The 25190-nt window shown below is 37.8% G+C and overlaps 2 long non-coding RNA genes across 2 annotated transcripts in view; one reads left to right on the top strand and one right to left on the bottom strand.

The window, feature by feature from the left end:
* LOC309488058 overlaps window positions 1-25190 on the bottom strand; it is a 145904-nt gene that overhangs the window by 99967 nt on the left and 20747 nt on the right. The window lies entirely within an intron of this gene.
* On the top strand, window positions 780-17396 carry LOC309488048. Its single transcript, XR_014201996.1, has 3 exons — window positions 780-1063; window positions 5066-5165; window positions 15993-17396. It is a non-coding gene; the product is annotated as an uncharacterized lncRNA (long non-coding RNA).

The raw sequence follows: 25190 nt of genomic DNA, 5'->3' as shown, positions 1-25190 counted from the left end.
AGCGTCAGTCATTATAATCTGAACACACATCTGTATACTGTATTAGTGTATCAGCGTCAGTCATTATAATCTGAACACACATCTGTATACTGTATCAGTGTAGACAGCGTCAGTCATTATAATCTGAACACACATCTGTATACTGTATCAGTGTAGACAGTGTCAGTCATTATAATCTGAACACACATCTGTATACTGTATCAGTGTATCAGTGTCAGTCATTATAATCTGAACACACATCTGTATACTGTATCAGTGTATCAGTGTCAGTCATTATAATCTGAACACACATCTGTATACTGTATCAGTGTAGACAGCGTCAGTCATTATAATCTGAACACACATCTGTATACTGTATCAGTGTAGACAGCGTCAGTCATTATAATGACTTCTATTTGCTTTTGACGCAACGCTCATATCCAGTGAAGGCAAATGTCAGCCGTTAAGGGAACACCAGTGGGCGGGGCCTATGGTGTGATGATGTGAAACTATTGGCCGATGTCTTGCTCTGGAGGCGGGTATATGCAAAAGTATAGGCCTACGTCACAAATCCTGCAATATATCAAAACGAGCCATTTTTTGGAGCTTGGTTATGCTTTGATGATAATGAGAACGTTTTGAGCTCTGAAACTCACAGGATGATTCAATGCTACAAAGACCTCTTATATGCCAAAAGATCAAGGCAAATTTTATTTCTCATGTCACAACCCCTTTCAGTATTTGAGTTTGTTTGCTTGATCTTTCTAAGTCACTAGCACTGAAACCAGCGTGTTAGAGGACTGGTTATGTAAACTAACTGGCTGCAGTTCACTCCAGGGCAGCGGCTCTGTCTGGTCCCTCGTTTCGGAGGGAACGCCGGTGAGACAGATGGTGTGAGCCCATGTGACCGACCCCACCACCCCTTCACGCCGACTGCTGGGCTTTTGACTGGGTTTGGTTCTGGCTGACTCTCTTCCAGTGAGCATGCTGGGTTTGTTGAGTCTGAATCCTGTCTGAAACGGCGCTCAGCCGGACCACCTTTGGAGCCCAGCTGGTTCAGAGCGCTAATGATGTCTTAATCTAGGTTAGTGATTATTTCAGACAAGTGTAGTGAGAGTTTAGCATGTGCTTTTTGTTCCAAGACACATTGGCATGATCCCAAATAATTGCAGTAATCTGTGTGGTGTGACGGGAGGTTACAGTGCAATTAAAAATCCCTTTTTGCACAACCGTTTTGCATTAAAAATATATATTTTGTGTTCATTTTCACCCGTGTGCACTTCAGTCCAAACGAACGTGCCATTAGTGGATATAATCTGTTTCTGAGGTTGTTACACAACACTGCACACTCAGAACACAGAGTACAAAGTCGCATACTGACACACACACACACACACACACCGTGGCATTCGTCCTCACTGCGAGGTCTAGCCCCGCTCGCTCACCAATCCCTCGGCGCGTCACTTCTATTGAGTTATAAAGATGCAGTCAGAGAGCAGGATTTTTCTCAATGGATGCGATAGAATATTTGAGTTATCATGGAGGAAGTTGGTTCTTTATTAGGCCTATATTACATGCATATTTATCAAATAAGACGTTTAATTAATAAATTAAATAAAATGTAAACAATTGAATACAATTAAATGGGTATTTTTAGACTTTTAGTCCATGTTTTTTTGTTTTACACCACTAGTGAAAATGCATTTTCCAATTTTATACAATATCAGAGTTAAGCGTTAAACAGCATTTTAGTATTAGTTAAGAAGTACAAATAAATAAAAATAAAAAAAATCTTTTTTTATTAGTTGTAACAATATAAGGTGATTTTGGATGCAGTGGATTTATGCCAGTGTTACTTTTGTATTATATATATAAAAAAAAAGATTTAGCTTTTGTTTATATTTTCAGTTTTAGTAATTATGTTATGTGCTTTTTTTAAGGTTTATTTTTTAAGGTTTTTTTTTTAATATATTTCTGTTTATCTTAATTTTTTTTAAGTTTTAGTCATTTTAGTACTTCAATTTAAGCAATTTTTTTTTTTTTTTATTAAACTAACATAGTATATTTACATTTATTCAGTATATTTACAAAATACTAATAATGATGTTATTTAAATGCAAAATGTAATAATAATAATAGCAAAAATATTTCAGTTTGGTGCCAAGGCAACAATTCTAATAAAGTTTTTTTATTCTAATATTATCATATCATATATAATATTTTAATAACCGAAAACAATTTTTTACCGTAATGATTGTAATAGTTTAAGTTAACAACAACACTGATTATTATTTAATTTTTTTTGCTTGTGTTTCATACTGAGAGACTTTCGGGAGACTAGTTAGTTGCTCATTTAATTTCAAAACTCAAAACATTTAATTGTTACATGATGCTTCATGTTCTCATGTTCTCTCCTGTGATATTTTGATCATGTGGTTTATTAAAGTGAGGTTTCAGCAAGATCTGATGAGGTGATCACTGCACTCAAATCCATTCAGAAAGGCATTATTCGTCTCAGAAATGTAGTATATTGTGTAGTTCTGGTGTCTACCAGCAGGGGCTGATGGGGTTATGCTAACCAGTCAAACCCTAGTCATGTGATGTGCAATGATATCAAGAGACAAGCCTCAGAACATGTTACACAAGAGAGATTGTGAGACACTTAACAGTGACAGGTGATGTAAACACACACACCTACACACTGACCTCATGCTATAATTGCCTTTATGTCATTACATTTAAAGCTGCTTGTTAAATGTAATGTAATGTTACAGCTGTTTATCTTTCATCTGAATCCAATTAGGTTTGTTTTGATGCTCTCAAATACAGAATAGGCCTAGTTTAATATGCTTACTGTACTTACAAGCATGTAGTCCTGTGTGCTTTCCTCCAGATATCCGTATATATCCACAGGCGGACTGCGGCTTCATATTTAATCCTGATTCGGAAGTTATGTCACGCTGTCATTTTAGGAGTGTAACTTTGTGAGAGGAATTAGGCCAAAGTACAATTCTCAATCACTGTTCAAACTATACAGGATTGAAGTGCAATATTTGATTCGTTTGAATTTGGCTTATTTTAACCCTAAAACTGGCAGTGTGATCTGGGTGTAACATAGTTTTTGTCATCTTTTTTGGGGCGTAAGAATGATTTTTTTCATCAAATCCTTTTATCATTTATCACAGCCTGGTCTGTCTTGAGTATGCTGGTCACATGATTTGTTTAAAAAAATGTTGTGATTAATTAGTCAGCCTGACCTAAATCCAACATGGCTGCCAGTGGTGCAGGACATTCAGATTTTGAGATAAGTAAAGATATATTAAACTTACTTTTCTTTTGAAAAAATAATACTAACACTGCTAACATTAATTATGAACATTGTCTTAAGGTGCTGAAAAAGAACATTTATAAAAATGTTGTTCATGTTGTTATTTAGCACGTTTTGAAATATATGTTACACCTGAGTCACATTGCCACTTTTGGGTATAAAAAAGGGATTAACGCTACTTTTGACTATCTTTGTATTCTGAGGTTTTTTTTAGTTTTTTTTTTTAATATAAAATGTACAGGTTAAACTGATACAGCCTAGCCTGTCTGTCTTGAGTATGCTGGTCACATTTTTAATTTAATTTAATTTAATTTAATCAAAATTAATTCTAAATGTTTATCCGTTTTTATTTCTGAGAATCTCTTGTTTATTTGTACCCTTGGAAAATGTTAGTGACAATGATTGACTAAGAACTGCTCATGCATAGTTCAAAATGCAAGAAAAATGGACCAATGAACAATTTTTTGCTGCAAAAAAAAATAAAAAAAATAAAAATTACAAACCTGTCATCCCCCTTTTTGAGAATATATGTAATATTGCACTATCCACATATAAATGGTTGTAATTCAAGAATGCTTTAGGAGCTGTACCAAAAATAGCCACTGTTTTTTTTTTTTTAACAAATTTATTCTCAATACAGTCTCAGACCTTTCCGACAATATGTGTTTTGTCAAGATTAGAAACGTTTTTTATTATAAAGTAGTTAAAATACATTTTGTAATAAAGAAACTTGACACCACCCACTAGGTAAGGAACTTGCTAAAAGAATTTAAAGTACCATTTTTATGATTCCGATTTCAAAACGGTTTTCACAGGCTGAATCTTGAGTTTGTAAGCTTTCCAAATGATAGGCTATATAATATGTCAACATTATATGAGTTGAAGTATAGGATATAAGTGTTTTAAACATGCAATGGCAGTTACAGTTATAGATTTGGTCCTTTTTTTTATACCCTAAACAGGCAATGTGATCCGGGAGTCACAACTCATAACATCCAAAATACATAAAAATTTTCAAAAATTCTTTTGGATATGATTTATTTAAGTCCAGATGATATAAAAAAAAATGACATGATATTATTTGTTGCTTATCATTTTCTACTCTTGCCTGTTTAAGGGTTAAGACAAGGCGAATAGGGTAAAAAAAATGTAACTAATAGATATCACCATACTTCCCCAAATTCTCTGAAATGTCATGTTTAAGTATGCAAATGATGGATGCGTCATCTGTTGTTCCAGAGACGCTTGGTTATTTTGGCAGAAAACATATATCATCATGTTGCTCGCACAAAGCTCATATATCCATATGTTATCATATCATGAGCTCAATATCATGCGGACACATTGTGCGCCTCACAATGCTTCATATATAGGGAAATGGTCCGTCAAGACTAATTGCAGCTTTATCCGTACTCAGTTTTAGGGAGCGTGACCCATGAAAGCAGAGGTCAGGTCATCTGAGTCTCTCTCACATTGCTCTGCATGTCACGGGTCACTGAAGTGTGTGTCAGGGTATGTGTCCCATGGCTCCTTCTATGAGGCCCCGTGTGTGTGTTCTGTGATTGACAGCTCATTAATGACTAACGACTGGCCACGCCCCCCCATGAGCACGGCTGACTATTCTCCACATTTCTCAGGGAATAAAACACCCTAAAATGTCCTTTATAAGTTGTTGGACTGGTGGTTTTTCTTGCAGTGTTGCAGTTTTTTTTTAGTTGTTGTATGGTTTTAATACTTTGGCTGTGTGACTGTTTATAGATGTTATGGACATGCGCATCATGAACATGGATATCAGAGGTTTGTAATGGCGTTCTGCAGACGCACTGGTCGCCATGTTGAGGAGGACCATCATGCACTGGTAAGAGAAACTCTGACACGAGGGCCGTTCTCTCTGTGTGGAAAATCATCTCATTTACAGTTGAAACTGCTCCCATGAGGATTCTGTAAAATGTTGAATATTTTCACCAAAATAATAAAATATATATTTTGTGTAAATATACTATATATTATTTATGTATAAATTTCAATTATTTGTAAATGTACAATATTTTAAGTGTATTTTACATTTTTATATTTACACTAAATAAATCATCATCATTTGGCACTTAATATTACAAATATTATTATTAACACACACACACACACACACACACACACACACACACACACACACACACAAACACACACACACACACACACACACACACACACACACACACACACACACATATATATATATATATATATATATATATATTAAGCCTTAAATATTAACATTGATATTACAAGTTAGTATATTTACACAAAATTATCATTTGGCATTTAAGTCACATTATTATTAAGATTATTTTGAAAATAAAACTTAATATTAAACTTAATGCATTAAAATTAATATTACATATTACTGTGAAGATTATTTTGTAAATATACAGAATAAATGTAAATATAATCAATTTAAAATAGATTTCAAAATGAAAGCTACATGCAGTATATTTACACACACACACACACACACACACACACAAAAACATATATTTTATTTAAATTGAATAAATTAAATAAAACCTTTTTAAAGGTAGGGTAGGTAATCCTGTTCAGAAACACTTTTTTTTATACTGGGTGAAATGGTCCTTCCATCCTGATAGTAGTCAATACATTATGTGTTTAGAAAAAGGAATGAAAAAAATCAGACCTCTGTAGCAGCTGCAGGACAGTAAAAACTCTGACCAATCACTGCCATTCGGTGCGAATGTAAAGAACCAATCAGATGCCTTCATGTCTCGTGCCCACCCGAGCCCCACTGCGCCCGCTGCCCGGCGTGCACTCATCACATGTCACCGTTCCCGGAAATATTCAGCTCAAAGCACCTGCATGCAGTCAGCGAAGGCAAACAAGGCAAAAACTACTTCCTCGGACCCTGCCCGCACTCTTGAACGACCTCCTCTGCTTCGCCCTCAACCCCGGACCTGTCCTCGAGCCGACGATGCGGTACTTTTCTCCGGACTCGGAGTGTACGTTAGTCTTCATTAGAGTCAACAATGTTTTCATCATGGAAACTCTTACATGCAAAACACCGTATATGTTCTGAATCTTACACGAAATTCATCTTCATCACAGTGTAACTGATGGTAATGGAAAAACGTGTATCAATGCAACCTGTTTTTAGTTTTGCCTTATAAATATAGCTCGTTACCGAATGAAACTTTACCATTATCGATATGCTAGCTTGATAGTGAGTACTAAAAGAAATCTTATTTGTTTATATTCATAGTGATAAAGTTAGGTATTTTATTACATGTGATTCTGACATGATGTCACTGTATGTACTGCGCTCCTTCCTCTCCACTCGTCTCAGGTAATAAATGCGTCTTGTTCCAGCCTGAGCGTTTGGCGTCGCGCGTTCATGTGTTTTGGGGGCGTGGCTTTGGAAGGAGCTCAGAAGGGAGGGGGTGGAGTGAATGGAAATAATGAGCTGTGTTTATTGCAGATTAAAAGGTCTACAGTCACTCGATTTTAAAATTTTCTTTTTCAGAGTACTTACATTTTAATTATGTATTGGTATATAAAGACAGTTTAAACAAATTTGGAATGTTTTTTTTTTAGAAAAATGATTACCTACCCTACCTTTAAGGTGGAACTACTTTTCTAGGTGGATGAATGTGCATTACCAGCATAATTCCTGTAGGTGGAGTTTACTCAGTGTGAACGGTGCATTAGATATTAGGAGTGTTGAAATGAATCGTTGAAGTGGACGAGTCTGTGTCGATGCAGTAATAGACCAAAATCAATTATAGACTACGGAGTTTCTCTGATGTCATTCGTCACATAAGCGCTTCTCGCATTAGCGTAATATTGAAAAGTGAGGATGCAATGCATTGTAATATCGAAATGTTGACATCAAAATCATAATCGAATTGAATCGTGAGACCAGTGACGATGCACACCCCTGTCAGATATGTCACGTCTGATTCTGCTATCCATAATTTGAACGAGTCAAAATAATGTTTTGTGGTGATCCATATAATGCCAGAGATGCTATCGATGGATCTTAGATTGTACTGAAGCAAGAATGTTCCTTTAGTTTCAGGTGTGTGTCAGTAGCTGTACGGCGGTTCTGCTTGACCTCGTGTGTGTGTTTACCCTAGCAAGGTTCACACTGATCTAATGGAGGGACACAAGTTACGAAACAGCAGCGCTCGCTGTGGCAGCAACGTCTGGCCCCGCAGCAATGTTTACGCTCAGAGTGATTTTATTAAAACAGTATAGGTCAAAGCAACTGGGCCATTTCTGTTAGCCCCTCAGCTCAGCCACAAATATACTGTTCCCGACGGGCTTGGAGCTTGACTGACTCAGAGAACAGGATGTTCTGGACTCGTTTCAGAGGAGGAGGGGGAATAACAGAGAGAGAGAGAGAGAGAGAAAAGAGGAAAATGAAAAAAAATGGGGGAAAAACCTGCGGCTACTGTGAGCAGCGGCAGCAGAATGACGGCCTGTTTGTTTTGAACAACTTTAAATGTGCTTTGATGCTTGAATGGCAACTCAAAAATTCAGGGCCAAACGCTGAGAGAGTGCGATGGATGTGGGGGCGGAGTCAGAGGCGGGGTCCGAGGTAGAGGCGGGGTCAGAGGCGTGGTCAGAAGTAGACACTGATTTCACGCAGCCGTTATTTTGGGCTCCGGTGGGAAGAAAACCGGAAGTGTCGCCTTTAATCACAGGAGAGTTGTGAATGCGATGGCGTATTGTTGTGTTTAATGTATACAATGAGTTATTCTAAAACTGTACATTTCTTTCATACTTTAGACTATATACAGTGAAATTCATTTATAAATAAATTTTTTTTATATATATAATTCAGAAAGTAAAAAAAGAAGCAGGAATTAACTATATGCATATCCTATATTGGATATTAACATCCAATAGTGTAAATCGCGGCAGCAGCTTCAGGTTGGTAGTCCAAGGCATTGTTGTTTATCTTTACTTCCGGGGTTCTTCCCACCAGAGCCTCACTTTCGATTTCAAAATGGCGGCTGTGTGAAATCAGCGTAGAGGCAGAGTCAGAGGTGGGTCAGAGGCAGGGTCAGAGGCGGAGTCAGAGGTAGAGTCAGAGGTGGGTCAGAGGCGGGGTCAGAGGCGGAGGCAAAGGTAGAGTCAGAGGTGGGTCAGAGGCGGGGTCAGAGGCGGAGTCAGAGGCAGAGTCAGAAGTGGGTCAGAGGCGGAGTCAGAGGCAGAGTCAGAGGTAGAGTCAGAGGTGGAGGCGGAGTCAGAGGTGGGTCAGAGGCGGGGTCAGAGGCGGAGTCAGAGGCAGAGTCAGAAGTGGGTCAGAGGCGGAGTCAGAGGCAGAGTCAGAGGCAGAGTCAGAGGTAGAGTCAGAGGTAGAGGCAGAGTCAGAGGTGGGTCAGAGGCGGGGTCAGAGGTAGAGGCAGAGGTGGGTCAGAGGCGGAGGCAGAGGCGGGGTCAGAGGCAGAGTCAGAGGTAGAGTCAGAGGTAGAGGCAGAGTCAGAGGTGGGTCAGAGGCGGGGTCAGAGGTAGAGGCAGAGGTGGGTCAGAGGCGGAGGCAGAGGCGGGGTCAGAGGCGGAGTCAGAGGCAGAGTCAGAGGTAGAGTCAGAGGTGGAGGCGGAGTCAGAGGCAGAGTCAGGCAGAGTCAGAAGTAGAGTCAGAGGTGGAGGCGGAGTCAGAGGCAGAGTCAGAGGCGGAGTCAGAGGCGGGGTCAGAGGTAGAGTCAGAGGTAGAGGCAGAGTCAGAGGTGGGTCAGAGGCGGGGTCAGAGGTAGAGTCAGAGGCGGGGTCAGAGGTAGAGGCAGAGTCAGAGGTGGGTCAGAGGCGGGGTCAGAGGCGGAGGCAGAGGTGGGTCAGAGGCGGAGGCAGAGGCGGGGTCAGAGGCGGAGGCAGAGTCAGAGGTAGAGTCAGAGGCGGAGTCAGAGGTGGGTCAGAGGCGGAGTCAGAGGCGGGGTCAGAGGCGGAGGCAGGGCCATCCATAATGAGAACAGACTTCACAGATTATCTCGTTGGTTTTTAACAAGCGATACAGATTATATCCATGTTTTAGAGTGTTCTAAATGAACACAAAACCAAATCCAATAAATTCGAAAATTATAATTAAATGATTCTGGTGGCCTCAGCCTCTTGGTCCTAAATGCAGCTTTTAATACTGTTTGCCATTCAGTACTGCCATCTCGTCTAACTGCTGTTGGTATCACTGGTACTGTCTTTCGGTGGCTAACTTCATTAATAAACACACAACACACAATAGCATTAATAAACACACTGTTAGTGTTTCCCATGGTGTACCTCAAGGTTCCGTTCTTGGTCCACTTCTATTTCTAATCTGTATTCTTCCTCTGGTCAGATCATTCAGCATCATGGTCTTAATTTCCATAGTTATGCTGATGATATACAAATCTATCTCACCTTTCAGCCTAAAACTGTTTTTCCTCCCCCTTACATCACTTCCTCCATCACTTCCTGTCTACAAGATCTCAAAGTATGGATGGCTCAAAACTTTTAAACTATGACTACAAAACTATGACTCGGCTCACATCTCATGCTCTGCTCCCTATCGTGTATCGCATTCAGTTTAAAAAAACTTGTCATTGTAGATCTGTATTGTTTGTGTAATTTGTCAATATTATATAAAGTGTCCTTCTTGAAAGGCGCTAATATAGTAAATAAAACAAATTATTATTATTATTTAAACAATGCTGAGATTATTTTCATGCAGAACCTTTATAATTATTATTGTTTTATTTCAGCTTTTTGACATCTGGTGATTTTTTTCTTTTTCTTTTTTACAACTAATACTTATAATGTTTTTATGTAAGTATTGGAAAACTGATCTGATTTTTTAATCATTGTTGATTATTAATTATTATAGACAAAATTATTTAAAAAAAAATGGTACTTTGGCTAAATAATAAAAATTATTATAATCATTAATAATAATTTAGTTTTTTTTTTTATATGATACAGATTATTTTTATATTTAAGTGTCTGATAACTAAATATGATAACTAGAATGCTGATAATCTAATATTTATTGTCTTATTTCTGCTTTTTGACATTTGTGATTGTTTTATTGGATAACTGATTTGAAGATCGGATTTTTAATTATTGTTAATTATTATAAAATATGTAAATTAACATTTAAAAAATAAATTTAAAAATATTGAATTAAAAAAATATATATTTACAATTCTGGTCGTTTGCCTCACTAATATAAATGATTAAAATGATTAATAATAATAATTTAGTTTTATTTTAAATTATTATGTGTCTGAGAACAGAAATACAGAATAATTTATAATTATTGTTTTGACATGTAGTGATAACTAATTTCCCGTTATTTGAATGTTGTTTTAGTTTTTTTGAGTAATAGATAACCAGTTAGCAGATCTGAAATTTTTATTATTGTCATTATCAATTATTTTAAAAACATTTTAATAATAATTTAGGTTTTTTTAAATATTATACAGATTTTTTTATGTCTAATATCCAGTCTAATCTTTAGACCACAATGATAGAAAAACGTTAAAAACATTAAAAAAAATTATGCATATCTGTAACTTAAGCATTAATAACTTTAAATAGTTAAGTATATTAAAATATGAAGTATAATTGAATATTACTGTTCTTTCTCTGTTCTTTTTCAAACGCTACATGACATTTATCAAAGACCTGATATAAATGCACCCATAACCAAATAAATAAACCTAAAAGTGTGAGTGAATATCAGTAAAACATCCCGGGTGAAAGCGATTATGGGTTTATCTGAGTGTGTAAACATAGAGTGCACTGTGAACTGTGAATGCAAGACCTTTCTAAGGCCACTCAGGAGCCCTGCCAAGTCTGATCGCCGCTTGTTTTTGAGACGCGACCTCTTTCTCTGTGAGAGAGAGTTAGTTTTTTGGCCCCGGGTTTTGTTTTGATCCCTCTCTGCTTGTGTGTGCTGACAGGATCTATGAGGAGGATTATGAGGTCTGTGTACTGTAGCAGAGGAAACCCTCCAGCCCTTTCTGTTGCTTCATATACAACAAATACAGACCCGCTCTTTCCAAGAAAGGACCTCGGATCTGATTATCACATCGGGGTTCGGTTGCGAATGCTTGGTGTGTGTGTGTGTGTGTGTGTGTGTGTGTGTGTGTGTGTGTGTGTGTGTTCGTGTACCGTAGTGTATATCACAGATGTCCTGCTTCTCTGGTACAGGACGCTTGTAATCTTTCTGCCGGTTGGTGGAGGCTCTTGGTTTTCTGTCACAACCGATTTGGTTGACAGTAAACTTTGTTTGCACACAGGCTCGCCAGCCAAAAACACAGGCTAAATCCTAATGCCTCCCCCCGTTGTGTCTGAGAGCCGTCTTTTAAAAGCATTTGCAACTCTGTAATGCCTTCGTTTCCACTGGGGATTTGTAGACGATTAAAGAAAACAAAAGCAAATTCAAGATGTTGCCTTGTTAACACTCACAGAAACCACAGCGGGTTTTTTGTGTGATATTTTGGCCCTTCACATCTTTCAGTTCTCTTAGTTTAGGATTCTGAAGTCAAATTAATTTCTTGTGAGATTTACAATAGAGAAATATTGAGTTGCCGTGACTGTTCTTTTTAAAAGCGTTTCAATGTTTTCTTATTTAATCTAAATTGAGTTATCATTTTTATACGCTCATAAAGTTGATGCGACTGTTCTGCGGTCGTAATGAGGATAACATCTCAATTGAAAGGCTGAGATTTGTTTTTGGCATTATATATACAATTTTTTTAATAATATGATAAAATTATGATTTTATAATTTTACAAAGTTTATGTAACTGTACTCAAGTCTCATTAAAAACATTTTGAATTTTTTATACCTTTATAAATTATGTAAGTAATAATTTGTATAATTTTATAATGTGACTGTTCTAAACTCGAACTGAAGAAGAAAATGACTCAATAAAAGGCTGACTTTTTTTTTTTTAAGTAGTTCTGCATTAAATTTTGTATATTTTTTTTAAAATATAATATACCAAAAAACAAACATTTGATATATTTAAAATTAATTATTTTTTTTTATTTTTTTTTGTTGAGCAGCAAATTGTAAAAAAAAAATTACATTTTAAAGTATAAATAAATGTATATTTAAAAAAATATGTTTAAAATTCTGGTAACTACTTTGACTCACTAATAATTTTTTCTCATGTGTAAGTGGCTTTGAACAAAAGCATCTGCTATATGAGTAAATATAAATGTTAGATGCACACAAAGATGATGATGTAGACTGTAATAAAACCTTTTTTTTTTTCTTTTCTTTTTATGGTAGGCTATATAAGTTTTGGCAAGCCAACATGAATACACAAATGACATTTCCAAAAACTTGGCACATTAAAAGATTTCTCCTTTTTATAATTTTGTGCATCTACATGTCACCATATGCAGCGATTTTGGGGGGGGAAATCAGTAAATGCATGGGCATTTTAACCATATTTTGGATGGACACACAATAACAGCCCCCATGGGCAACGTATCATTAGTGTGGGTGTCAAACAAAAGAAACCGACATAGAGAGAGAAGGAAAGCAGTGTCTGTCCAGACTTATCAAGCATTTATTGCATGGCATCAGAGCGACGGCTCCAGAATCTGATGTATATTTTAAAAGAGCCGTTTCGGAGAAGAAGCCGTCCGTGTAGACTTCAGGAGCTCAAGCGTGAAAGCTACGGGACGGTTTAAACCTGATATCCTGGCAAACCCCATACTAATCCCCATCCTGATGCAGAAGGACTCTCTCGGGAAGAGGTGCAGTTGTCTTCATCCCTTTATGCTTTGCACAATAGCGTGACACCTTCTCCCTGCGTGCACACACACGCTCTCTCTTCTCACGTTTATAAGGGGCTACGCACTCATAATGGAGCTCTGAACTGAACCTGAAAGCGTTCGGGGCGCTAAAAGCCCTCAGCGTTACACTGGAAACCATGCTGTGAGTCTTTGTTGGAACTGTGTTTTCTTTTCATGGCCTTCACAGAGAGGCTGTGTCCTCCGTTGGCCCTAATGAACTCTAATGTTTTTGGGACGCTGATGTCTCCGCATGTGCTCTTGTTGACAGATGCGTGAAGTATGTTTGAGCCCGAGGACTTCAGGACTTCAGGACTTCAGACTGCTGTTAATCCCGATGGATTGGCCCTTAAGACCACTTGACCTACATTAGCACAGGGAGACTGGAAGATGTGGAGATGTGTGGCGTTTGGTGGAGACGCTGATGGTGTCGGTTAGGTCTATATTAGAGGACACGCCCACTTTCTGTTCATCGCCCACCTTATGCTAATTAAAACTGGATAGCTTCAATCTGATTGGCTGGTTTTACGCAACTTCCGTGAGTCAAGGTGCACATGCGTCTCAATGAGCTTCGTTTTGAATCAGTATATCATGTCTATGAATGGCCACTGGTAAGGAGAGTTAAGGGCTCGATATACTTTAAGCAAAATCGAAAAATGAACTGATGTGACGCCATTTCGAAAACAAAATCAGGCCGAAACGAAGTTCGTTTTGGGAGTTCAAAACAGCTTGCCAACGCGAACTTTCCGGAAATGTTCACTCCGGCTGGTAAACACCTCTGTACTACCATTGGTCCGTGGCGATTATGTAATAGGTGGGTGTGGCTCTGAGGCTCCGCCTTCTTTCACATGGAAATCTTTTCTGGTTCATTTCTCCTGTTGAGTCCGTCGAGGTCAGACGTCCGTGAGTGAAAGCATGAACACGCTGGAGAGCTGCTGAAATCGGTCACTTGTTCACACATTTAATATTTTCTATATGGTGAATGGCACATAATGCACTATATAAGGGATAGGGAATTATTCAAACAGTGTAAATATGCAAATGAAGTATATAATTGACGTGTCACATGAACCTCCTCAGCTCCGGTCCAGAGACACGATAGCAGAGCGGATCATATGATCGAATCGACTCGGACCAGAAAGCGTATCGGACTCATTTGAATTCCGCTCAGAAACAAAATGCTATTGGCTATTTTTAAAAAGGGGAGGAGCTGTACGATGTGTCCTGCCCTGACTTCCTGTTTCAGTGGAAATAACGTCAACATATTGTATAATGCTGTGCGTTTCTTTAAAGCTAAAGCTCCGCACTGGGATTCACACTTCTGTGAACAGTAAGCCCCGCCTCCTTTGATTTGATTGGCCACTGATAGATAGAGCACTGAGGCAGGCCAGCCTAAACATTTAACTGGTGTTACGGCCCTGAGTCAATGGATTTATTAACAGAGAAGTGGAACAGAAATAAACATGGACTCTTAATAATGATGAACAGAAAAAGAAAATCTTGCATATGAAATTATATCATAGTCTTGTTCAATAAGTATGCTTACACTAGCCTGAATCAATGAAAAGATGTGATGTCCCAATCGCCCAAATGTTACCAAAAAAAGGTTTTGGCTCAGTTCACATAAAAGGGTTTGTCACGCCTGCTTTCATTATAATATTATAACATTGTTTCTTCCTCAAATGGATTGGTAACTTCAGTCACACTTTAGTTTAGGGTCCAATTCTCATTATTAACTCACTATTAACTATGACTTTTGCCTCAATAAACTCCTAATTACCTCTTATTAAGAGTTAGTAAGGTAGTTTAGTTTGGATATTGGGTACAGAATATGGTCATGCATAATAAGGCATTAATATGTGCTTTATAAGTACTAATAAACAGCCAATATTCTAGTAATATGCATGCGAATAAGCAATAGTTGACCCTAAACTAAAGTGTTACAGTAAATTCTTCAGTATAACAGTGTTGGACTGATGTTTTTAATTTATAGCAAAAAACCTTACAAATTAAATTCAAAACTGTCTCCCTTAATTCACCAAATGTGAAAAAAAAAAAAATGTTAAATGCTTATTTTAAAATCTTAATTTTAATTTAAAAAAAATTTAATAACTTAATTAATTTTAAAATTTCACTGAAAATAAAACAACAAAACTAGAAAGTTGATCAATTTTAATATTAAATATATAAAATATATATATAAAAAAATATATATAAAAAATGTTTCCCCTTGTGTTCCTGTGGGGATCCCTGCATGACAACACCCCGCATTAGTAAAGTAACAAACCAGCCGAGGATCATCCCCGTCTGGAGCACAAACGCTGCAGGACACGTTAAACTTTAAATCTAGGGGTTCGAGGAAGTAATAGTGAATCCTGCCTTAGCAAACAACATTAATAATTCACGAAAATACGAGCGGCGCTGTTTAATCGATCGCGATTAATCGATTTGACAGGACTAATTATATTATTTATATTATTAGTATTATTATAACTATGTTTGTTATTTTTCATTTTTAGAAATAATTATAATTATTTGATTTACATTTATGTATTTGGCAGACGCTTTAATCCAAAGCGACAGCATTGCATTTCAAGGTATACAACTATCTTATCAATTCTTGCTTTCCCTGGGAATCGATTATTAATTGATCATCATTATTACTAAATATAATATGAAATAATAACAACCATAATGTAATAATAATACTAACATAATAATAATATAATTATTATTATATAGCAAAATCACAAAAATATTGGCCAAATTGTGCAGCCCTACTGTAAATACTGTGATAATTGGCAGACACACACACACATGCCATGGGTTATTTACCCAGGATCCTTTAGTGCACTTTTAAGTTGCTCTAAATTTCTGTGTTTTTTTAGCATTTCCACCCTGACCCACTGATCAGCACACATTTGCACGGAGGCGTGGATGAGGAGCGTAATTCGTCTGGAGCGAGCGGGCGAGCGAGCGCCACTGAACTGTGTTTCTGAGGACGGCTGGCGGCCCGTGTTTTGGTACACGAGCGAGCGCAGTTTTCCAGCACAGAGTGTTTGTGGATGTTTCGTGCTTGGCTGGAGCTTGTGAGTAAAATTACCCAGCAGGCACGGCGGGGCCGAGCGAGCGTAACACACACACACAGAGACAGAGAGAGAGAGAGAGAGAGAGGCCGTGGGTGGCTGTCTCGTTGCCGTAAATATTACATAACGAAGATAAGTCTAGTTGGCAGGCTATAAATACAATTGTACACTGTGTACCGACATTGTGGAACAGCACAGACTGCGACAGCGGGACAGATTAGTTCGCAGTCAATTGGCCCGTTCCGCCCGCAACAGGAAAAAAACAAATGCAATCCTCTCCCAGGCAAATGTCTGTTGGCAGATGAGTTCCCCCCCTCTCGCTGGGTGTCTGGCCCGGCCTAAAAAAGGGTTTGCAGTGCAGTGATGCTGAGGAGGTCAGACATGTTTATCCAGAAAGAGCCCTGGGTCAGTCTGGCATGAGGAAGAGGAGTTATGCGAGATCTGATTCCAGCACCTGTCACTCCACTCGCTCTTCATCTGAGAGCCCAGAACCTCACCCAGGCTCTCCAGTCACATGATTTGATTATTCTGAACTAATGCTCGCACTGTGAAGTCAAAACTGGCCTTGCATCTTCATGCATGTTATTCTAAAGAAAAATAAGGGGATAATCTTTCCGTTTTTTTTTTGTTTTTTCAATGCATTTTTTCAAAGTGACTTGCATTGCGTTTAAGATATAGGCCTACTTTTTTATTATTAATTCCTTTAAAACACATTTTGTTGCAGCAAAGTGAATTTGTGGTGAAAAATGGTGTTATTTGAGCTGTAAAATTACGTGTTGGATTAATATGTGAATTTTGTCTCTCTGTTTTAGGATGTGTGTTTTTGCTTTGATCAGATTGAGATCGACCCTCCTTCCTTTTCTGAATCACATTATGGAAGTATTAATAGGTTGCAGTTTTTTAGGAGAAATGTGTGATGTTTTCAGAGCTGCAAAAAGTGGCAGATAGTGCCGTTCAGGACTGGCATCATTATTAAATCTGTGTTTGCATCGCTTCAGGCGTTTTTGTCGGCTCGTGTTCTCTATTTCTCGTCAAGGTTTTGAGTTTTCACAGGCTCATGAGGACAAAAGCTGTTCTTCTGTAAACTTTTGAATAACACAAACATAATATGAGAGATTTGATTTGATTTTCTCTGGTAATCCTCTCTGCGGGACTCGCCAGTGTGCCATCAACATCTCTGTAATCTCACTCGGGCTGATCCCTGAAGTGATGGTGCAGTGATCACACACACACACACACACACACACACACACACACACACACACACACACGCGGGCAGAATGAATGTGACAGCATACACAGTTTGTCGTAGCGGGACTCTGAAGCCTCCAGTGTTATGGTCTCTCGACGTGAGGTCGCTCAGGCGCTGACAGGCTCAATAGAGCATCTTGACCTGTTCACTGTTTCGCCCCATGCAGGAGAAAAGCATTTGTGTACATAACAGACAGATGAGAAGAATCTGCCAACTGTCACAGTCTGGGTGTGTGTGTGTGTGTGTGTGTGTGTGTGTGTGTGTGTGTGTGTGTGTGTGTGTGTGTGTGTGTGTGTGTGTGTGTGTGTGTGTGTGTGTGTGTGTGTGTGTGTGTGTGTGTGTGTGTGTGAGTGTGCGTCCTCACTTGTAAATCTGGTATAAAAATAAAGTAATTAAAGTTTTTTTTCAAAATGTAAAAATGCAGAACGTTTTGTGTGATGGGCAGGTTTAGGGGTAGGGTTAGTGTGTGTGTTTGTGTGTGTGTGTGTGTGTGTGTGTGTGTGTGTGTGTGTGTGTGTGTGTGTGTGTGTGTGTGTGTGTGTGTGTGTGTGTGTGTGTGTGTGTGTGTGTGTGTGAGTGATGGGTAGGGTTCGTGTGTGAGTGATGAGTAGGGTTTGTGTGTGTGTGTGTGTGTGTGTGTGTGTGTGTGTGTGTGTGTGTGTGTGTGTGTGTGTGTGTGTGATGGGTAGAGTTAGTGTAAGGGGACAGAATATACAGTTTGTACAGTACAAAAACCATTATGTCTATGGAAAGTCCCCATAAAACAACGTTTGTGTGCGTGTGTGTGTGTGTGTGTGTGTGTGTGTGTGTGTGTGTGTGTGTGTGTGTGTGTGTGTGTGTGTGTGTGTGTGTGTGTGTGTGTGTGTGTGTGTGTGTGTGTGTGCGCGTTTGTGTGCGTGTGTGTGTGTGTGTGTGTGTGTGTGTGTGTGTGTGTGTGTGTGTGTGTGTGTGTGTGTGTGTGTGTGTGTGTGTGTGTGTGTGTGTGTGTGATAAGCTTATGTAAAATACTGTAACTCCATAACTCTATTTGGCTGATGCCTATATACAAAATATTGTACAAGTATTACAATATTACAAGTTAAAATGTAAATTCAAATTCAGTTAATATGTACATAATCTTATTTTACCAGGAAATAATTTAGATTTGTCTCTTAATTTGTAAAAATGTGTGAATATGTAATAATTAGGGTTTAAAATGCATATTTTTGCTATTGCACCAATGGAATTATTTCATGAAAAAGTGTGTGTTATTTGAGCTGTAAAGTTGATAGTGATCGCTGCGAATTTTAAACTGATTTTCAATGCAAGTGCATCATCGTACATGTGTTTAATGTCGAATAAGCCTTATTTCCTTTCGTAATCTTTTATCAAAATACTTTCTCCGCCTCTGAAATGACTTTGCATTTGGGATGACGTCACAAATCCCTCTTTCCTGGCTCCGTTCTGATATATAACTTAACGGAAGTTCTTCATGATCCGATTAATTACACGGGATAGAATCAAGTCCTGCCCTACATTTGTTTTATTGTCAAAAATCCTGTTGCAAGTTATTAAAATAAAATGACTTGCAAACGGCGTTTTATGCAATGAAATGCATGTTCCCATCATGAGGCGTGTGTAAACGGTGTCAGGAGAAACTCGTTGAGTGTTTCAACAGCTCTGAATCCTCATTTCCTGATCCGTTTGCTGTATTAAACCACATACATCACATCTCCCTACTAAAATACAACACTAACATGTTTGCTCACACCTGAACACGCGTCAACAAATTATGATTATTGTGGTTTCTCGGCTCATTGAAATGGGGTTAAACGTCGCTAATCCCCTTTGCATCTCTCCCACGCCTGTTTTCCCAACATTACAACATAATCCGTCTGCTTTTGCTCGCGTATTGTCGAATCCTCGCCGCCACGCTCCTTAAATTCAGATTACGAGCTGCTAATTGAATGTGAACGCATCTGGAGTCAGATCAGGAGCAGAGATGGAGAATCCCGCTTTCATAACTCAACACCTCAGAATCAGAGATCCCTGCGCTGGGAGAGCAGGATTAGAGGAGGAAAACGGATGTAGGTCAGGATGTTCCCTACACACACACACACACACACACACACACCGCAGAGGTTAACCCCGTCAGTGCCGCTTTGTTCATGTGTCCTCCTCTCACCCTATACAGCCCATAAGCTGAACAGATTTCACTTGCATTTCTGATGATCAGGGAAACTATACATGCATTTATAGCGTCATGATGCACTTATTGGTATTGATAATTCACATGATTTGAATTATTGGCTACACCTGTCATGTATGAACCGGATGTCGGAGTAACAAACAAACAGTCTTTAAAGAATATGGAGAAAATCACTGGGAGAAAACTAAAACACAGGGCTATAAATACAGGGTTAGAACCATAGACTGTAAGGTTAGAACAAACTAGACACTAATAGTGACTTGAGAAACAAACAAGGACTCTAAACAACACAGGGAAACAGGAACTAAAGGAAACAGACCCGACTGTCAAAATAAGAGTCAACAGAATTAATTATTAATTTAATTTAAATATTGCTATTTAGGTTTGATTTTATTATTATTTTTTATTTATTTCTAGTTAATAATCTTCAACTTAAACTTGTTTCAGTTTATTGCCAAGGCCACATTTCTAATTTTCATTCAGTTGAAGTTTTTTTTTAAACTAATATTTATATTGTTGTTCTTTGTTTCAATTAACAGAAATTATTTAAATAGTTTTAGTTTTAGTTCATTTTAATAATAAAAAAAATTGGTGGAACTCAGAAATTGCTTGTAAATTTTAGTAATAATTACAAAGAAAATGTGTAACACATTGAATTAAACATTAACATTTTTGAAGTTTATAGTTATGCATGCAAGTTTATACAGTAAATTATATTAAATTATATTATAAGGAACATTTCAATTTAGTATTAATGTTGTTTAAATTAAAAGTAGTTTTAAACAATTAAATTATAAAATAATAATTGCAGTGAGGATAAACATGGATTGTTGTGTGAAGTGAATTATTGGCACATTTAGAAAAGTCTATAACATGCTGCTAATTTTGAATATTAATGGACATACACTAATGTTCAAAGCTGGGGTAATATTTTAAGAAATTAATACATTTATTCATCAAGGACGAATTAAATTGATCAAAAGTGACAGTAAAGACATTTCTAATGTTAAAAAGATTACATTTCAAATAAATTCTGTTCTTTTGAACTTTCTATTCAGTAAAGAATTCTGTATCACAGTTTCCAAAAAAATATGAAGCTGATTACAACACTGATAATAATCATAAAAGTTTCTTGATCATCAAATCATCATATTAGAATGATTTCTGAAAGATCATGTGACACTGAAGACTGGAGTAATGATGCTGAAAATTCAGCTTTGAATAAATTACATTTTACAATATATTCACATTTAAACTATAATAATATTTCACTGTTCATACTGTATTTTTGATCAAATAAATGCATTGGAGAGCAGAAGAGCCTTCAAAAACACGACCCCAGTTAAGGTAGTATTAATACGTTTGATTTGTGTTAGCATTGACCGATGAACAGTTTTGCTGCTGTGTTTTATCGCAGCTTCATGTCCTGAAGCACAAACCAGTTCAGGATTCAGTAAAGCCAGTAATCCCGTCCAAACATGGCTGTATTCTTCAGTCTATTGAACTTACTTGAATTAATTAAAGGCTTTTATTCATTTGGCTCAAGCGGTTGCTAATGAAGGCCGTGTTCTGAAACAAACATTTCCCTGTTTCGATCGATTGTCTTCACAGCGCACGAACACGGCAGCATTCCTCTGATCTATCAATGCGTTCACTTTAGACAATCGACTGATTCCATCCGGCTTCATGTAAACACACGCAGACCACAGTGACACGCAGCGCAGACAAACACGGGCGTCTCGCCAGAAGTGACCAGCACTCGCTGCAAATCTGAGAAACTTCAGGCTTTACACGAAACCAGCGGCACTGATGTGTGAACGTGTGTTTAGGCCTCAGTGAAATATAGTGCAGACGTGCATCATTTCCAGTGTTTTTTTAGTGTCATGATGTTCTACAAAACATTCTTTTATCACTAGAAAAAAATTAAATAACCCATTATGCAAAGTATTATGCAATCATTGAAAGGGGTGGTATAATGCCCTTTTCACAAGATGTAAAATAAGTCTCTGATGTCCCCAGAGTGTGTGTGTGAAGTTTTACCTCAAAATACCCCACTGATATTTTTATATAGCATGTTAAAATTGTCACTTTTTGAGGGTGAGCAAAAACGCACCGTTTTGTGTCTGTCCCTTTAAATGCAAATGAACTGCTGCTCCCGGCACAGGGGGCGGGGTTTCGAGAGCTCGCGTGTTAGCAGCTCCGATTACCTTACGCAGACACACACTAATATGACAGAAACTGTTCTGTCTTTTGTGTTTAAACGGAGTCAGACAATGATGGAGAGACTCAAGAAGAAGTGACAACATGTAGAAGCAACAGGACATTTCTGAATGGTTAGTTGATGAATTTATGAAGCTGATGTAGAGTTAACTATCTTCAATTAGCATATTCTGTCTTGATAATCTATAAATCGCTCGTATAGGAACTGTTGTTGTGAGATGCACACAGAGTGACTTTCTATTGCATGTGGAAAGATGGATGCTACAGTTTGAGCTGACTCACAAAGGTGCTCGACTACAACAACTCTTCCTCTTCTCAACATGGACTGCATGTTCAGGGGGCGGGGTTTATGTAAATGTTAGGGTTGGTGATGTCACTAACCCGGGAGGAATGTGGTGTAGTCTCTACCAGCCGTTTGTTGTAGTTTTAAAAAGCGATTTCTTTAAAAGCAAATATCTCCCTTTGCTTTGAACTTTGAGCGTTGTAACTTTGCAGATGTTGTTTATGATCAAACAGCAACATTACACACTAACTAAAGTTAGAAAAGTCAAATCATAATCAACCACCCCTTTAAAGACCCCCTGTGATGAAAATCAAGTTTTTACTGTTGTTTATGTCTATGTGGTGTTTTCAAGGCAAGCCATGTGCAAATTCATCAGTCAACAGCATTACTGAGTATTTTCTTCTTAAAACTACCAAAGACAGTCTCAAAAATAATCACAAACATGTGACCAATCACGTCACGAGGGGGCGGGGCTTTACTCCACGGACTTTCTATGATGTTTGATGCTGATGTTCAGAAGGAGCTGTGACTCTGAGATGGGGAACGGGAACATGTGTGTGTGTGACATTAGCAACACTTTATTAGCCGTTTGATAACGTAGTCGAGACAAACGCTAATCATATCAATGTGTCCGACATTGTATAAAACGCATCATGATTCTGATACACGATCCTGTATAACTCACTCTTCCTCTTCAATCAGTTTCTGGTTCAAACATATTTGACTGAATTAAACCAATATTTCCACTTGCAATCGTGTCGTTTACTACAGTTGAGCGAGTGGATCAGGTGATCCGAGCTGCTGTGAGTGAGTGGAGGCGGGGACTCATTTGCATATTCATGATGCAAAGGGTGTCGAGTTACATTCAAGATATTTTAAGGCATGAAGAAACTATTTTCACAGGAAAAATTTTAAATATGTCATTTTGATGATCAAAAATGAGTTTTAAGGGGCAAAATGAATACCTGCACGGGGACTTTAAGACATTTCTCAACATTTTTGACATAAAGGTTCTTTAAAATAGAGTCATGAACCCTGGAGTTCTATATAGATCTCCATATAGAATTCTATTGAGCCTTTTATTGTATCAATGATGATTTATATATTTATGTTAAATGTGCATCTGTTGCTGGTTCTGTGAATTTTGATGTTATTTAAACAGAATTCCCATCTATTCACTAATCAGAAAATCTGTTTGATTAAAAAAATCTGTTTGTATTGCATTATCGCCCAAACAAATGGCTATACACTTATCTAGTGATCAGCTGACAATAGAAATGTCAAGATAAACAGCTGTGATTTTGATCACAGCTGGAGAAAATGAGTGGTGCTCTCCTGAAATCTCTTCTGAGTGTTTGCAACTGCATGATTTGAGGAATCATTGACGTCTGGAACACAAAATCTGCAGGACGACACAAACACGAATACTTCAATCTGAGCAGAATCCAATATTAGCCCTGTAAATATTACAGACCGCTGTCATTTATGAGAGTGAGTGTTTTCCTCTTTGGGCAAGAGACATTATACAATAGTTTTGTTGTTGCATGCTTTAGTTTCTCCTAAACCAGTGTGTTGGAGAGTTGTGCTCAGGACGGCCTGCAGTGACGGGCTCTGATCTGTAGAGGGAGAGAATCTTAACGATCACTGTATTTACATCTTCAGTCCTGATGTCATGATCGTCAGTAATCACAGAATAATCACAGGCTTCAGGAAATATGATATGTGGAGTGAGATGAGACGCAGTGACTGAGATATGAGACAGTGATTGTTTCAGACTCAATCTGCCATTTTCTTATAATGTTATAATGTTATACTGTGTTTTATCAAATACAGTTCTGGTGTGTGTGTGTGTGTGTGTGTGTGTGTGTGTGAGAGAGAGAGAGTGTGACTGACTGAGTGTGTGTGTGTGTGCATTTATTTGTTTATGTTTGTTTGTTACAGTATATTAAGTTATTAAAAAAATTGGTTTAATTGTAATTTATAAATATAGTCAAAAAATGTATTAAAAAAACGCTAGATTGCAAAATTCTAAAAACATAATAAAGGCTATTTTAATATTACATTATTATTACTATATATGTGTAAACATTATACCCACACACACGCGCACACACACACACACACACACACACATATATATATATATATATATATATATATACACACACACACACACACACACACATAATACATACACATAATGTTATAAAATCAATGGGTTTGGTTATATTTATAAATATAGTTGAAATTATAAAAATCTTGTTATATATAAACAAATATATGCATATTATTTTAATAAAAAAAAAATGACCTGAATCAAAGGCTTACCAATGACTAGTATTTGAGCTGTCAAACTGATTAAAGCTCAGACACAGACTAAAACCTTAAAGTGTTGGGTTTGCTCCTCTTTTTTTAGAGGTAAATTGGAGTAATTTGTAGTTTGTGCTTCAGGCAGGTTTTACCCATAATCCTATAGTCTCATCATCTGATGTGGTCCTACATAACCCGAGGAAACCCTGAGGCTGAATATCACAGCATCCATTCACTGACACAACTGTACTGGACCAGTATCATGACAGTGCTGGATTCAGTACTGTGTGTGTGTGTGTGTGTGTGTGTGTGTGTGTGTGTGTGTGTGTGTGTGTGTGTGTGTGTGTGTGTGTGTGTGTGTGTGTGTCTCTTCTGACCTGAGATGCCCTGCTAACCTAAAACACTGAGTCTGAAGTGACACATGATGCTTTGACACTCAAATCTCTTCACATCCCTCAAGATGATCAGTAAATAATTCAGAGAGAAATGACCAAACAAATACACTTTATATAACAGAAGCGACTGTGAACAGTAATTATAAGTCAACATGTCAAAGTGTGGATGACTGGTCGATGGATGGCAGGAGAAATGAGCAGAATGATGAAGGAACTGATGAATTTGCGCTCCAGCCGATCCCGGTTATCCTGGTTTCTGGAAGTGTCTGTCGTTAATGCTGGGGTTGTGGGAGTAAAAAACTCAATGTTTTATTGATCAGGATGTTGAATGGAGCCAATAAAGCAGAGTAAA

The sequence above is a fragment of the Leuciscus leuciscus genome, assembly GCF_965113295.1.
Source record: "Leuciscus leuciscus genome assembly, chromosome: 23".
In the NCBI taxonomy this organism is placed as follows: Eukaryota; Metazoa; Chordata; class Actinopteri; order Cypriniformes; family Leuciscidae; genus Leuciscus; species Leuciscus leuciscus.
The sequence above is the reverse complement of the archived record's forward strand: the minus strand, read 5'-3'. Positions and strand labels throughout refer to the sequence as shown.